The sequence below is a fragment of the Tympanuchus pallidicinctus genome, unplaced genomic scaffold (assembly GCF_026119805.1).
Source record: "Tympanuchus pallidicinctus isolate F22 unplaced genomic scaffold, pur_lepc_1.0 scaffold6, whole genome shotgun sequence".
Classification (NCBI taxonomy): domain Eukaryota; kingdom Metazoa; phylum Chordata; class Aves; order Galliformes; family Phasianidae; genus Tympanuchus; species Tympanuchus pallidicinctus.
The window spans coordinates 21375318-21387731 of record NW_026294780.1 but is presented as its reverse complement, the minus strand read 5'-3'; the positions used below and the strand labels follow the sequence as shown (position 1 = coordinate 21387731).

The following is a 12414-nucleotide window of genomic DNA, read 5'->3' as shown; positions in this document are numbered from 1 at the left end:
GGGGCCAGGAAAGGAAAAAAATTGCTTTCTCATCTTGGCAGTGCGGAGCATTACACGGCTTCTAAACAAGAGACAAAGGAGAAATACTTAATCAAATAAAAGCATAATGAAATGTTCTGACCTTTTTCCCCTGCACTGTTTTCGAGAAGCTCATATGTGGGGTTTTTTCAGGCATTTAAGAGTGCAAACGTGAAATACTGAATTTTAGTAAGTAACCTGCACAGGGATCAAAGTGCAGCAGAAAGCAAGGCATGCAGCGAGGCTCTCTGCCTTCCCCTGGTAGAAGATTAAATAGTTTTAATGTCAGTGCAGTTCTATGAAAACAGCTTCTCTGTTACCGGCCTGCCTCTTCAGGAGGAAACATTACAGCAGGAAGCAGGGATTAGGGTTTCCTCTCCAGTGCCAGAGGGAGATAGGGCACAGTGCAGATGTGCAGTGCCAGAGCTGTCAGCAACCACAGGGAGTCTGCGGAGGGAATGAGCTAACCAGACAGTGGTGAAGCAATTAGAAATATCAAAGGAAAGAATGTGCTTTGGAATGTAAAGGCATGAGATGATAGGCATCTTTAGTATAAAGAACCAGTTAAATTTAGTGCAGGCTATTATTAAAACTCCTGGCACATTAAGACATTTCCTGGGAACTATTCTGGTGAAGCCTGCCCTATTTCAGCAGTAAATTCAATCTGGTTATGTATTAAACTCATTTTGAAATCTGGTATCTAAAAGAATAGGATTTTTTCTTTCTTTCTTTCTTTCTTTTTTAATTATCTTCTTAATTCAACTGAATATAGCAAACAATCACCACAGGAAATTAAGATTTCTTTTTTTTTTCTGAGATCAAATTTGTCTTAAAGATTGCCGTAAAGCAAAAATGATAAGCTTCTGTACTTCATTGTCCCAGCAAATAATGAATCTCATATTACAGATAATTACAAAGTGGAAAACTTTACAATAAACTGAAAAGATATGGAGCGCTGTAACAGTGGCAGGAATGAAGACATGGGGTATACAGACCACTCACTGAGAAAACTGTAACAATAGACACAAGAGATCTTTTTCTCTGAAATACAGCAGGAAAATCATCAATAACTGGAAGCGATGGTCATGAATTACAAATATTTAAATGGAGTGGAACAGTTGGGCATGGGGAAAACATCCTTGCCTGTATCCTGCATCTCAGAAAACTAAGAGATCGTACGGAAAGCATCTCTGTTCACCTGCCAGCTTCACAACCTTGGGAATAAGCCAGCAATCATCACATCTGTTTCCAGATCATGGGAAGAGCCCACGCTGCCATGTGCGCTGAACAGGCGAAGTGCAGTCTTTGCAGTGGTTGACCAGTGGGGACATTTGTACAGGGAGGAACACGGAAAACAATTCTGCGTGTATCACTGCCTGCAAATTGATGGGAGCTTCATGCGAGAAAAAGGAGAGACTTAATCCACTTGAACATTAAGGAAACTCTTCCTTCCCAAATCAAAAGTACGCTACTGCAGAAAGTACACAACCATTGAAGTTTTCCTTGTTGGTGGAACTGATGCTTCGTATCTTTTAGTCTTAATTCTGCTTTTATTTAGAACAGTTACGTTGTTTACACCCTACCCTAGCGTGCTTTAGCAGGGAGGGTTGGACTCCATGATCTCCAGAGGTCCCTTCGAGCCCATGATTCTGTGGTCTGTTGGAATTCTACTTACCAAAAAAATAACTGCAGCGGATAAGAGGAAAAAAGCAGGAAAATAAATGCTTTCCAAGTCTGTAATCATTTGATTACTTGATTTTATTAAACATAAATTATGCAGATCTTGCTAGGCTGTCTGCAGTAAAATACTGTTTCTATAAATTATTGAGTACCTTTCATTTTCTGCACAGAAAGTTTCAAGGATTCCTTTTGAAGAAGGAATTTCGTTAACGAAATTAAACCCAAATAGAAGCTAACGGTCTTGTTTCCCTTCACTCTGGCGCACATCTCAGTTGAGAAGCAAATAAATTACTGCCCTCAGCAGAGGCTGCGTCTGCTCTGACATTTGGAGGAATTGGCTAATTCCAGAGCCTGCATTCTGAGATAGCAAAATCAGACAGTGAGCGGATGTTTGCCCTGACAGGTTTCGCAGTTACTCCCTCCAGCCAAATTTCAGTGTTCTAAAAGTGAAAGCAGAAGAATAGGATGATGGATAAGATGGTAATTAAGTTACCTGTTGTAAGTAGCTGATGTGAAAACGAAATGCCTGTTGTCCAATACGAAGTTAGAAAAGGGCCATGAGAAATCCAGGATGTGATGGTGCATGAGATAAGGTTCCCACACTGTCCCAGGAGGATTTATTCAGACATACCGCAGCGTTCCAGATGTATTCACCTGCAGAAAGTCACAGTAAAAATACTGGCAGAGAGATGGAGGGGGAAGTGGAGAGCAAGAGGGTTATTACTGTCATGGGAACCTTTAATAATGCTACGAGCCATGTTTATTGTTCTGTGTTCTTCCAGTTTTTATATATATGAGTACTCTTCAGCTGCGATTGCTCATGGCATAAATTCTGAGGGGCTGCAGAAACAGCATTGTTTTCTCTATTTTAGAGCTTTGTTTGCTTATATCAGCCCAGATACCGAGATGGTTCTTCTTCGTCACAGTGCTAAAAGGTCTCAGAATCATTTAATGAATTTAGTTGCACAAGTCTTTCTGGAAACCACCACCTTCCCACATACAAACCTTTTACCAAGCTTGCTCTGTCCAAAATGACAAAAGCTCTGGAAGGAAATGAGCCATGATTCAGGGAGTTCTACCTCAAACTCTGAATTATTAACAGACATTCTGTTTTCAGATAGATTCGGTTTTCTTCTCAAAAAAAGAACTGAAAGATGGATGAGGTTGTTTGGTTTCTAAAAGCCACGTCCAGAAGCAGAATCGCTTCTGCACAGCACCTTGCAGTGTGGGCTCAAAGCACTGGGTGAAGGGGCCAGCTCCTTGTTAGCAGTATTTTTATTTAACACACGAAATCATTTCCCATCTGCAAATGTTTTCTCTTTCCGTTCTCTCTCTCCTTACCATGACAGAAGAGGTATATGTTGCTTCTGATGGGAATCATTGCAGGGGAGGGATACATATTTTGTCCTGGAAGTGTTCTCTTTTCCTTCTTTTGGGAGAAAGGGTGAAAATGGATTTTAGGAGAGGAAACCTGAATACAAATAGCAAAAGTATCTTCAATTAGTTTTTTTCAATTTGCATTTTCTTGGCTTATATTTTCTTAAATGGTCTGATACATGTGTCTTGAAAAATATCATTTTACAGACAAATATAATAGATTATTTTCTTAATGTTTTTATTTCCATCGTAGTACTTTGACATCTTTGTCTGTTAACAAATGTTTCAGAATTTCCAGTGTTACTGAAAAAATAAGCCTTTCTTTTCCTCTTGTACGCACAGAAATGAAAAAGCAAGCACGAAGTAAGCAGAAGTTGTTCATTAATTTCCAGTGAACTTGTTAGCTCGGAAGCTTCAGGGATGATTCATCTATTGACTCACTGATGATCACCTTAGTGCATAGAAGCAGCTAATGTAACAAACGTGTTCATCCTGAAACACAAATGCATTGGACAACACAAGGTAAACATGATGATGTGTAACAAAGGTGATGTTGTACAGCAATAATGAAGTTAGGAAGTGGGGCTTGTTCTGCTAGCTTGATATGCAAAGGCTCTCTTATATAAGTTCTTGAGGTCTTGGGAAACTTGCATTTAGCCTTGAAAAGCTCTCTTTTAATTCACAGTCCTATAGGAGCAGGAAGTAAACAAAATGTGGTCGTAGTGGGCTGTTAGTACTTCAGTCACTTCTATTTAATGGTTGAGTATTTCACCTAACGAAATTCCTAACGTTTGAGGATGGTAATGGACTCCTTTACTATTTGGCAACAGGTCTTTTAGTGTGGGTTAGTTTTCAATTCCCTTTGTTTTTCCCCTAAAGTTAAGATACGTTCTACTGCTAGGACTATATAGTTGTTAATTATCACTGCTTCTAGCTGTAGTTAGGTGTTAAATTCTGATGCAGAAGCAAGAAGATGTGTCAGTCCAACATTAGTAGCCCTACCAGAAAATCGAGTGGTTTGATCATCTTAACTGAAGACTGTAACACAAATATATCCTAAACAAAAAATAATGAGGTGGGGGAAAACTTAATAAAGATAATGGTGAAATAATACTGAAGGATTTGCATGGAGAATTCTGCCGTGCTCTTCAACTAAATTAGCAAAGACATGTGAGGTATCACAACTCACTGACACAGATACATGCCAATGTTATGAGAGCTAACATTAAGGCATATGAAAGAAGGCCTAAAACATACCGATCAGTGCCTTAGGTTTACAAGATTGAGCCACAAACCACACTTAGACCAGAACATACTGATAAATCTAGAGCAAAAGTATTTGTTGAAAGGGTCTTTGAAACAAGATTTCAAGCTCCAGGGAAAACATCTGTGGAATGTTTATGAAAAAAAGAACTACATGGACAAAAGAAGTAGACGAAATACATTTCTATTAGGGCAACATCTCAGCTTCTCTGCCTAATAAAACAGAGATAAATATTTGAACTCAACATATTTTTGAAGTAGTTTACAAAACAGATATTAAGGCCAGAAAGACCATTCTCTGACATTAGTGTAAACCATACCAAAGAACTTAATCCACATACTCAGGCGTTAAGTCCAGTAATTTGGTCTGACAAAGTACACAGAAAGGCAAACAAGTTATCACATGTCAGGAAAAAAAGTGAGATTATGGAAAGTATTCTGCCATGATTGACTTTGTACACAGATGCCTTCTAGAACCTTGCAGCAAATAGGATAAAATTTCAGTGAAAGATAACTGTAAGATGTGAAAGCTTTCCCAAGAGCAGTTACCTGCATTCCAGCACAGCTGTTGCTATTTCTTCCTTAACAGGGAAACAGGCAGGAGGCACAGAGGTTCTCAAGATGACAGAACCCTTTCAAGCAATGTCTTCTTTTCCGCTCCATGGGTAAAGCAGACTTGAACAATGGTGCCCATTTGGTTTTGGTTAATCTGAAATCCAGTTCCAGTTCTTTAGTGTCAGTGCATGCAGACAGAGCTTATTTTTTCTTTCAAAAAATTGACCTAATTAGAATCATTTTTCTAAATTCAGCCACTTTTCAAAAAGAACACATGCTGTCTCTCTCAAATGATCCTATTTATTTGATGTCTCAACAAATTCCATGCCTCATTCAACGTGGAAACAATGTGACCCTATGTAGTACAGGAATCTAACAGCAGCAATTAATGCTTTTTGGAAGTATACAAGCTGCTGGCCATGTGTCATTTACAAAAGAGAAATCCCTTTTAGAGAAAAAGTGCTGCTTAGAATTGTAGAGAGCATCAATGGGAACAGATGGGTGAAGATGCCTTTATGACTGACTGTGTGAACAGTGAGAGAGAGTAGATTCTTGATATCTTTAGATGTTTAGATGTCGGCCATTAATTGTGCTCTGTTCTTTCGGAAGACTCAAGAATTGAGAGTTAACTAAATAAACCTGATGTGTCTCCTGGAGAAGTGGCCAACCTGTGACCATTTTTGATGCCTCAGTAAGATTACCGTTCAGTAAAAGCTGTTGCTGTTGCTTTTTTTGGAGCTCAGTAATGAATGACCAGTAGCTGCAAGGCAGCGCATTACTTCTGTTTAATACTGAGAAAAGTTTCGAGGTCACTGAGACTTGGTAGGCATTGAAGATAACCTCATTAATTTGATTACAACAACTCTGCGTTAGGTGTGAATGAGACATTGGTGATTGGGAAGCCTACATAAAAAGCACCAGCAAATTCTTAATGCTGTTGTTGGCCCTTGCATTAACATTCTTACCCTAACTGCACCTTCATTAGTAGTTAAAGCTCCTGACAAAATAAGTGTTTGGAAAAAGCAAAGCTTGCATCTGTGTTCTTAATCCCCGTTCATGTTGTTTGGATGACCATGTGGCTTTTCATCTTGGTTTTGTACAGACAGATCACTATTTTGTGTGGAAAAGGTCTGGGGAGAATAACAGCAGTTACTCGCTTATCAAGTGTTGACAACTAAGGACAATTTCCAGCTTTTTAGTCAGTTCCCTGTGTGCTTCAGTTAAGGTCTGGGAGCTGACCAAAGAAATGGCTCCCAGAAGGTTTTTTGGTACATCCCTGCAGATACACCAACGTGTCTGTAGTGGGGTGTTTGTGCACAGAAGCACTGCTGTTGACAGTAGAAGAATTTGTCTTTGGAGCATAAAGCAAAGGCACAGCTTAAAGGAGAAACTGTTTGTGGCGTTCTCGTATTGGGTTCCTCAAATGATGCATTTTCTTTTTGAGTTCTTCACAGAGAGAGTGGTGAGGTGCTGGAACAGGCTGCCCAGAGAGGTTGTGCATGCCCTGTCCCTGGAGGTGTTCAAGGCCAGGTTGGATGGGGCCCTGGGCAGCCTGGTCTAGTATTAAATGGGGAGGTTGGTGGCCCTGCAAGTGGCAGGGGGGTTGGAGATTCATGATCCTTGAGGTCCCTTCCAACCCTGGCCATTCTGTGATTATACGATTCTATGCTTAGATGCTGAATGCTGAGGAAGGGTTACTTTATGAATACATACTCAGTTCACTGCTCCCTCCCAAGTCACTGAGAGAACCTGTAAGGCCCCTGTGCTGCTCATTGCTGTGCTCTATCTCTCCAGACTTCTTTGAGAAAATAATGCTGAGTAAAAGACAGGAAAGATCACCTCTCCTCTCCCCGCCCCCCAAAGAAGCACTTCCTAAGGTTTAAGTTAAACAAATGGATAGTGGTGTTTTAAGGGATTCTCCTCAGTGTTTCGGGAGCCTTTTAGCCATAGCTCTAGCACTTCTCTGAGGAGATGAATGCATGAACGTTTTTGAGAGGCAGCCCTTGACACCCAGCCTGCTGCTGCCACTTGTTGAATTCTGTCCGGGGAATTGCCGTCACCTAGCGATGAACGAAGTGAGAGCCGGCTCTCAGAGCAATAGGAGCAACCTCCCTACTGGGCACCGTGTCCCCGTATCCGCACGGTCCCCCTAGACACAGAAAGGGGCAGCCACATGCCCTGCTTCCACGGGGCGGGAGGGCGGACCCTGCCCTGACTGCCCGCCTCTCACAGTCGCCCCTAGGCGGGAGGTGCCCCGCGCGGCGGTGGGCGCTGTTCCGGCCCCCAACGGCCGCCAGGTATCCGGGCGGCGGCGCTCGGCTCCCTTCGCCGTGGGTATCGCCGAGACGGGCGACCACTGCGATCCGCCTCCTGTGAACGCTGGAGGGGGCTGTTGGCCGCCTCCTCCCGCCCGCGGCTCCCCCTCCGGGAGGGGGCAGGGTTAGGGGAGGCGCGGTCGTGCTGCCCGGCGTCCAGTTCCCGCTTCCCCGGTCCGCGGGCGGCAGCCGCCTCGCTCCTCCGCGCCCGGCCGGGTGGACTCCCCGCGCTGGAAGCCGGACATGGCGACCCTGCTCCCTCCAGCCCCCCGCCGCCCTCCTTCACCCGCCGCCGCCGCCGCCTTCTCCTCCTCCTCCTCCCCGCGGAGCTTTTAATGGCTCGGACCTCCGGCGGCCGAGCGCCACTGCCCCTGCAACAGCCGCAGCGAGGAGAGCCGGCAGCCCCAACCCCGCGCACGGTAAGGACGGCACTGCGAACAATGGGGCCGGGCGGGCAGCACGGTGGGGGCTGCGGAGCGGGCGGGCGAGGGGGAGCGACCCTCCCCGGGCGGTGACAGCGGGCGGGCTCCGCTCGGCCCGGCGTAATCCCATTAGCGCCGTAAGCCGCGGGGCGGCACCGCGCAGAGAGGCAGCCGCCCGCTGTCCGGACTGCGGCCGGCCTCGGGGCAGCGGGGGCGGGCGGCGCGGTGCCTTTTGTCGGCTCCTGAGCCGGGAGCCGGAGCCCCAGGGGCAGCCTGCGCTTCCCTCTGGCCGCTCCTCCGCTCCCGGCGGCTGGCTTCCCGGCCGAGAGAGGCGGAGAGGCGGCACCGCCGGCGGAGCCCCCCTCGGGGCGGGGGGCAGCGCGAGCGCTTTCTGGACAGGAGCCGCTGCCCCGCTTCCCCGAGCGGCGGGGCCGGTAGCGGCCGCCTGGGGGCCGCTGCCCTCTGCGGGTCACAGCCCGCTGCCGGGGCTCCGCGACGCCTCCGCCGTGGCCTCGTGTGCGGGCTGAGGAGCCGGCAGGAGAGTTGTGAGCAGACAGAAGTTTATTTCCAGAGCGGCAGCTTGCCTGTAGTAGGCCTTATCTTTTTTGCCACTACTTTTTTTTTTTTTTTTGTTTTGTTTTTAAGCATACGCAAACTCTGTGGAGCTTTTTTTTTTTTTTTTTTTTTTTTCCCCCCCCAAGTTGCCAGATTTGCTCGGTTGCTGGCATGAAATAAATGAAACGCGCTGCCTAACTCTCCTCAGTTCCAGCCCTCCTCGTGGGCATTCCTGCAGAGCAGCGTTCTGTCTCTGCAGAGTGGGAAGCGATCACTGCAGAGGAGCAGAGTGGCTCGGCCCTGGCTGTTGCTGTCCCCAGGATACTTTGACTCTCGCTCCGGGTGCTGCTTCCAGTCTGTGCACACAGAGAGCAGTTGATCCTGGAGCTGGGCCAACCACAATAACGCTTTGCAGCAGCCCGGTTAACCAAAGCCCCAAATGTAAGCGAAGTCCCAAACATTCTTCTGAATTAAGATCTTTCTCCTTTTTTTTTTTTCTTCTTCTTTCTTAATAATTATTTCATTCTTCCCTCCTCTCTGTACTGATGAATGTGGTGTCCGGCTCATGAGCAGGGCAGAGCCATCCAGAAGCCGGAAGGAAAGCATTGAATCCACTGTGTATGTGTGTGTGAGTGCATGTTCCAGTCACTGAGTCCCACCTGCAAGGATATGGCTATGGGCCGGGATCCCCATGGCCTTCCTGCTGAGTGCTGCCACAGGGATGGTGCAGCCCCTTCCTTTCCTTTGGAAACAGCAAGGGTTAGGGTTTATATGTGAATGTCAAGTTCTGACTGCTATTTCTGAAAGTTTAAATGATGCTGTGTTCACCCAAACACTGAGTTCTTCTTTTCCCTGCAGACTGAAGCTCAGATTTAGCTATGGAACGAGTTGTTGGCACCAGGGCAGCTGCCATCTTCATAGGAAGGGGTCAGGAAACTGCATTTTTCTGCTTGTTTTTTGCACAGCCTTATGAACGCCACTGAAATGGTGTTCTTCTTCTACACTGTTTTCTTGAGTAAGCCAAATAAATTAGAGTTTATTAATGAGGGCAGGATGTTTGACACACACAGCAACATACAACTTCAAGATGTCAGGAATTGGTGGGAGACTGAAAGTGTAGCACCAGAGCCTGACTTCTGCTCAGTGGCTGCATGTCAGATCGGAAATCCCTTTATTTCTGAAGCTGACACAGTTCATCAGTTGTTGTGTAATCAGTGTCCTAAAACTGGCTATTTGTAACCAAATTTTGTAAAAGAAAATCATAGATGATGAACGACCGAAGGGGATCTGCCATTTAAGTGTGATGGTTTAAGTAAGAAAAGACTTGCTCTAGGAGATGTATTTCTGCATTAAAATTCAGACAGAGGATTGTAAATGTATAGAACCGTTCAGTAAATTTTCCCTGCTGAATTGAGATTAACATAAGAAAAAATGCAAGCCTTTGCTGAAGAAATTCATATATGATGAGAACTAGCATTTAATTAAAAAAAGAAACCGCAAAAATTCTTGATGCTGCTGAACATGAGGCTGCCAGTGCTGGCAGCTTTGTAGGTTATATATGTTCTGTGATGGAGCTGCACTCTTTGACTTGAAATATCTTTGCATTAAGTCATTGGCTTCCTCTTGGGCTGACATTTCTAGGAGTTTACCCTCTGGAACAAGCCTCCCAGGGTACTTGTGGAGTCACCTTCTCTGATGATACTCAAGAGCCACCTGGGCACTCTCCTGTGCTGGTAGGGACCTGCTTTAGCAGGGGATTGGACTCAGTGCGTTAGAGGTCTTCCCTTCCAACCACTGCAGTTCTGTAAAATGCACTGACTCCCGGGCTGGAATCTGCTGGAGCAGGAAAATGGAGAAGGTGTGCCACTGGACCGTCTTGTTGTCAGTGCTTGCAGTGAAAATTTGGCCAGTGGGCAGAGAAACTTGAGGAATGGCAATGGGCTGAAGAATTTCCTGTAAGTTGCCAGCTGCCTGTGCATGTTCCCTCGTTGTTCATAGAAGCACGGAATGGCTTAGGTTGGAAGGGACCTCAAAGCCCACCCAGTTCCAACACCCTGCTGTGGTCAGGGCTGCCACCCTCCAGATCAGGCTGCCCAAGGCCCGTCCAACCTGGCCTTGAGTGCCTCCAAGCGCATATGAAGCAAAGGGGGGGGTCTCCATATTTCCCCCATAAGGGAATAAGTGGCACCTGCTGACATTCACTGACACTTGCTGAGTATTTCTGGAGCCCAGCCAGTGGGTATGAGCACAGTGAGGCGCTGGGTGGTGCATGTCAGCAGTGGGGCCAGCTATAGTGGGTCACCTGCACTGGTGCAGATGTTTATGAGCATGGTATACTTAGCTAAAGGTGCTGTGTTGAAAAATGGTGTTTTGCAGTGGATAATTTGCTCTATCAAAGAGTGTTATTGTATATCTGCTGTAGATAAATAGAAGGCATTACTTTTGGAACTTCCTCTCAGTACATTGTTTTTGTTTTTTTTTTTTTTAAATTATTTTTTTATTATTTTTACTTTTAGGAAAGCAGTATAAAAATCCTGTTTATTGACTTTGTCCACCGACTTGCCTCACCAGTTCTGTTTCTTCTTTTGGAAACTGGTGTGCTTGTCTGAAAAGGGCCTTTCCAGACCTGATTCCATGACCTTGAAAGGTCACAGTTTGTGTACTTTCTACAGTGGGTTTTGTTGTTTTTGCGAATGCTTGACTGACTGTAGGTGCTGAGTAGGCTGTGAAGTTTGTAGTTTACAGCTGGACTGCTGACTTAGGGGGACAAAAGGGGCGACTGCTTTTCTGGTTGTGAAGGCGGAGAAGACTAATTACAGAGGTATTAAAGGTCATTGGGCTCAGCCAGCTTTGAATTTGCACAAAATGTCAGTAAATTTGCCCTGCAGAAATGTAGACGAGACAGACAATTAGGTCAGCCTTGTCAGATGTGGGTGCTATCTTGTTTGTAATCAATTGCAGCATTATGAGCTCTTAAGGCTTGTCTGTAATGAAATGAAGTTGATTAAATATTAGGAGAGAGGAAAATATGAGGTACCTTTTGGGGGGATTTGAGAGATGGAGTATGAAGTGACTTTTTAAATCTGGATGTGTAAGTTGTGGAAATTACTTTTAATGTTTGGGTGTTCAAAAAAGGGCTTAGTGAAAAAGAATGGTGGCTCTGTTGCTATTCAAATAAAATGAAGCCTTGTTGGTGAAGTTGGTGAAGGTGCCAGCAGACTGTTTTCTGTTGATCTCAGAGGGAATCATGATTCTCGTAACAAGCCCTTGGAAGTTAAGCATCTGTTCTGGCGCTGCTACGTAGAGTGGAACAAAGAGCATCAATCTCAAGTCACGGAGTTCGGATACTGAGATTCATGGCAGAAGGTGGCTGCACAGTGCATGTTTGTTGCTGGGTGTGAGGAACTGGTGCAGGGCTGGCTGGTATGTTAGTGTAAGGCAATGTGTTTGCTGCTTGGGTTTTCTATCCCAGGTTACAAAGTGGGTGTTGTGCTGAAGCCCACTGCAAAACCTGTTGCTGTTTTCCTTACCTGTGGTGCCTTGCCTATGCACTGTTCTCATGCTTGCCATTAAGTATAAGTATATACATATATATATATTTTTTTCCTGCTACCTTAGCATCAAAGCCAGATGATGCTATCCTGTGGTACAAGATTTCTAAAAGAAGTAGTGATGTTAAGAATAATTTAAGTCCTAGGTACCTTCCAAATATGCCGGCTTTGTTTTGGGGCCAAAGTAAGGGTGTGGAGCTTGCAGGGTGACTGGACAACCCAAAGTGTCATTCCGTCCTGCACATTTTCTTACTGAAATCCTGTAGAGATATGCTGCTCGGGTGGCTCAGTCTGAGGGAAAGCTGTGGCTTTTTTAACTGAGATGTTAGAGCAAGCCATTCCTACTTGAAGCAACAGCTTCCTTCTAATGCAGACCACAGCAAATAGGATCATTCTCTAGGGCAGGCTGCTGGGGAAGCTGGCTTGTCAGGTGCAGTTTTTTTTCTGGGTCAGCTGGAGAACCTATCAGGAGTGCAAACATCACCAAGTTTCAGGTGCGCCCTTCTCCCTCCCAGAGTCTGCTGCTCTTTCAGGCCACTGCTGGGCTTTCTGCACCACTGCTCCCAATGTACAGTGGGCCCTACTGGCTGACTGATGCTCACTGACCGTGGTCATTCATAGAATCCCAAAGTATCTCTAGACAGAAGGGACCCATAAGGATCATGGAGTCCAGCTCCT

The 12414-nt window shown here is 45.4% G+C and overlaps 1 protein-coding gene and 1 long non-coding RNA gene across 9 annotated transcripts in view; one reads left to right on the top strand and one right to left on the bottom strand.

Moving 5' to 3' along the window:
- Positions 1-12414, bottom strand: part of LOC128071612 (uncharacterized) — a 679004-nt gene that overhangs the window by 289997 nt on the left and 376593 nt on the right. The gene's annotated exons all lie outside the window — the stretch shown is intronic.
- The window catches only part of FARP1 (FERM, ARH/RhoGEF and pleckstrin domain protein 1), a 202393-nt gene continuing 197337 nt past the window's right edge, over positions 7359-12414 (top strand). For all 8 annotated transcript variants that reach the window (XM_052705860.1, XM_052705858.1, XM_052705857.1 and 5 more), the window contains exon 1: positions 7359-7627. The gene's annotated coding sequence lies outside the window, so the exon portion shown is untranslated. The remainder of the gene's footprint in view (positions 7628-12414) is intronic.